The sequence below is a fragment of the Panthera pardus genome, unplaced genomic scaffold (assembly GCF_024362965.1).
Source record: "Panthera pardus isolate Hobbes unplaced genomic scaffold, ASM2436296v1 HiC_scaffold_13, whole genome shotgun sequence".
Taxonomy (NCBI): Eukaryota; Metazoa; Chordata; class Mammalia; order Carnivora; family Felidae; genus Panthera; species Panthera pardus.
Genome location: NW_026526688.1, coordinates 145,458,064 through 145,462,360, shown reverse-complemented (window position 1 = coordinate 145,462,360; position 4,297 = coordinate 145,458,064). Strand labels below are relative to the sequence as shown.

General features: G+C 38.3%; 1 non-coding gene across 1 annotated transcript; it reads left to right on the top strand.

Annotated features, from left to right (window-relative positions):
• Positions 1 to 702: 702 nt before the first annotated feature.
• On the top strand, positions 703 to 804 carry LOC128776746 (U6 spliceosomal RNA). The gene has a single exon (XR_008421924.1). It is a non-coding gene; the product is annotated as a U6 spliceosomal RNA (small nuclear RNA).
• Positions 805 to 4,297: the final 3,493 nt, after the last annotated feature.

Here is a 4,297-nt window from a genome sequence, read left to right as displayed (position 1 = left end):
ATCAGAATTTGCTATTTCTTCTGGCCTAAATCCTTCATTTCTTAGTTGAAGACAAGGAAGGCCAATGACTTTCTTCTGACAGGAAATGTTTTGAGAGTAATAGCAGATCTCTGCTTTGGGCTTGTGATGCCCATTCACAACACCTGTGAGCAGGTGAGCCCAGACTATCACAGAATGTACCCACCATGTGTCACCTGCAGACTGGATTTTCTGCGGAGTAGACTGTCAGAAATGGCCTTGAGGCCTTGCCTGTGGAGATGAATACAAAGATTGAACACAGATATTTTGAATAATCCTAGTAACTCATGGATTTAGTTTGCACAGGACACTGAGTTCTTCAAGGCCACCATTACTTAGTGGGGTTTTGTAAGCAGCTGTAAGATTGGATGCTTGTGTCCAATGGTGCTTACTATACTGCCTAGGACAGGAAGAGAGAGTGAACCCTGTTCTTGGGGCCTATACTGTATCACATGATAATTTAAGTACCTACTTTTTAACCCTCTATCCTTCTAAAATGTGGAGAGCGGAGAATATGTCTACAGTTGCCAAGATTGTAAGCCTCACCAACTGGTTTATGGTTAGTACACAATAAACATTTGCTGCATGAATGAGTTGTGCTTTATTTCACAGACCTGCCAACCCTCATGTCCATAATAGGCTATAGAGATGCCCACATACACTACTTTTAATGTCACCAATTTAGTGCTCACTTCGACAGCACATATATTAAAATTGGAATGATACAGAGAAGATTTGCATGGCCCCTGTGCAAGGATGACACATAAATTAACGTCACCAATTTAGACCAAGAGATAGAGAGATGTGAACAATTGCTCAGGAAAATGTAGAGCCACGTATTTTGAAATTCAGAATCTTCAAGTGGGGGAGATTGTTGAGCCCACTGAACTCCATGCTCTGTGAGAGCAGGAATTGTGTTTATCTCATTCACCGTTTCATCCAAGAGGCTTCATAGTACATGACCTATATTATTATTGTTAATGATTAAATTTTAAACTATCAAGTTATCACAAAAGGTACTTGGTGAATAGCAATGATGAAAATGGACTGAATTGGTGTTAAATGCTAGAAGTAAAGGTACTCATGAGGGTCTTGTGATGTGTTCCACTGGATGAATCTCTCGTCATCATCTTTTTTGGTAACAAATAACTTCTTAGGGCTGAACACTCAGCAAACAACCAAGAAATATTATCCTAAGGTAGATTTTACTCAAAGAAAACAGATGTCAAAAAAATATCTTAAATTAATAGGAAACTGGCTGAGTCAATAGAACAGTTAATGTAAAAAATTGTGCTCAGAATCTGATTACCTAAAAAATTTGTATTTATTGTTATCATGAACCTCTATGCCAAATGTTTTGAAAATGGTCTTGTGAAACTCTAGCTCTTTCGATAACATCTTGGAATGTTCAAATACCAAATCTTTGTTGAATTAAATGGTTTACATAGTGGTTGAGCAAAGGCTAAACTGTTTAGGCCTTTATATGAAATTAGTATTTTAATTTTCAATTATATCTGTATGGAAATATTCAAAATTAGAGCTGACAGTGGCCTCGCTGAGATGTAACAGGGTCCCTCAATGTTGAAGAAGCAGTAGTATCAATAAAGGTTTTCATCCCCAAGAACCATGTATGGGTATACTTTGTTATACCAGTGGTTTTCTTAGAGCTGTGATATCAGTTATGGGTAATAGTCCTGTAAGAACAGAAACAAATGATACACTTTATCGTTCCTTTTTCACTCGTGAATCAGGTTATGTCTGCTATTCAATTCTGTAAAGATAAAACAAATTAGCTTATTAATCTCATAAAGGCAGAGATTCTTAATTGTTATCTGGAACTAAAGAAAGGTCAGTAAAGACCCTCTACTTGGCCAAAATGCCAAACTGAGCTACCCTTCAGGTTGGATGCATGTAGTTAAAGGAAGCATATTTATTATTCTGAGTGAATTTGCTTTTGGAACTTTACCACCTTGTAACATGAAGAGGACTAAACGGAGATAATGATGCAAAATAATTGTCACTGTGCCTGGTTCAAATAGACACTTGGAAATCTTATTTCTGGCCCCACTCTCTCTTTTTCTTGCTTTACCTGTAGAGCCCTGAATCATGACTATTCAGCTACATTATGTCTGGGTATCAGGAGTGCTCAGCTCCCTGAAAGGAATGTCTTCAGATGTCTTCAGAAGATACCTAACTCTTACTCTTCTCTTCTTACTCTTCTTCTTCCTCTTACTCCTTCTTACTCTTCTTCCTTTACTCTTCTCCTTCTTCTTACTCTTCTTCTCTTACTCTTCTTCTTACTCTTCTTACTCTTCTTACTCTTACTCCTTCTCCCCATATCTCCTCTTCTTTCTTTACTCTAATTAGTTGAAAGTGGATTAGTTCCAACATGATAATAACTAGGTCACTAGGCAAAAAGTAACAGTGAAAGAAAGAAAGAAAGAAAGAAAGAAAGAAAGAAAGAAAGAAGAAAGAGAAGAGGGAGGGAGGGAAAGAGCAAAGGAAGGGAGGAGTAGGTGAGGGGAAGAAAGGAGGGAAGGAGGGAAGAAGGAAGGAAGGAAGGAAGGAAGGAAGGAAGGAAGGAAGGAAGGAAGGACCGACCCTATAATGTTATAGGCCATTGCTAACTTGTAATATTATAACTAAGATATCGAAGATGACCCTTTCCTTTTGCACTTTCTAGAACCCAGACCTAGATTAAGATGATCTTATTTCTATAATCAATATGCTTGTTCTAGGAATAGGAACAAGTAAGACATTTTGCTTCTCCAAAGTGATTCTTGGACAAAAAGTCTTCATAAGCCACCATCCCTAAAAGTAGTGTGGTCAGGTCCTGACTGAAAGTGTCAGGGTGACTTTGACCAGATGAGGCCGAGGCAACCTAATGACCCATTTCTGTCTCCTGTTAATAACCTCTCCTAAGTTCTTAGAAAGCTCTCTTTCCAAAAAAAGACTCTGTGTCAAACTTCCCATATTATCTTTAGGTTCCAGTTTGGGTTATTTTTCTGGATTTTGTTTTGGTTATCTATCAGTCTTTAGTGGCAACTCCAGGTTTTGATTTTGGTTTGAGATTTTTTTATCCTCTGGGTCCCAAATCTGACCCTCATTGTATTTCTGAACTTAGTGCTGTTAGGTCTTGGTTCCAGATATTTGTCTACTTGCTTTAGTTCCTGATTTCAGTTCTGACCTCTGCCTTTGGGAGGGAAATGTTTGTCTTTCAAATTTTCTTTATTACTCAAAATCCATTTAATTGTTTTCTTTTCCAAGAAGTCTTTCCCAATCCTCTCAATTAGAATAAACTTCTTTCTTCTTGGCTCCAGTTTTGTTTTGTTTTTTTGTTTTTTTGTTTTTTTGTTTTTTTTGTATCTCAAGCATTTCTCCACTTTCGCATTAAATGTGAAATTATCTTGAAAGCAAGGGTCTCCTTGCAAGTCCATGCTTATGCAATGCCCTAGCCAGAATAGCATTCTCAATTTACTGAATTTAGGTGTTGGCCATTCAACCATTGTCATGCCTTCTAGCGTCACAGTTCGAGTGCTGACTGTGGATGTCATCCAAAATAGAGCTGTAAGTCATAAGGCATATGAGAACAGACACGCTGAACATCAAGATTTGCATGGTCAAGCCCCAAACTTTCATTTCCAAGGAAATGAAAAACTGTTCTATGACATCAGACAAAGGACAGGACTCAAGTTTGGAATGAATTTCTGAGAAGATTTGAGATCGAGGTACATGCAGTCATGTACCTTGGATACATGGATAGAATGCCCATGGATATGTTTTCTAGTTCCCATAAAACAAAGATGAAGGGATATCAGCTGAAGTTGAGATTAACTGTAGAGAAATCTAAAAGAATACCACTTTTCACAGTGAGTAATGCACTTAAGTCATTCTTCTAATTTACCACTTCTTAAGTGGTCTATATAAATTCACAACCGGCCTTGCAGTATTCTTCAGTAAACCAGCTGTGGTATGGTAGAAAGAAAACTTGATTGGAATCAGGCAGTCTGATTTAGGATCTGGCTTTCCATTACCAGATATGTGAGCATAGTAAAGTCACTTAAATGCTCTAATTCTCATTTTCCCTCTGCAAAATGGGATTATGGTAGATCCTACTGGTGCCTATCCCTATCCCCTTTTTCTTTCAGGCCATACACCCTTCCCTCAGCTGGTAGAAGTGCTGGCTGATAATGACTCATAGCTGTCCCCTTGCCATAAGAAATGCCCTTGTCCGCGGTGGTTTATACACCACTCCCTTCCTCTGATAGTTCACAGCCAG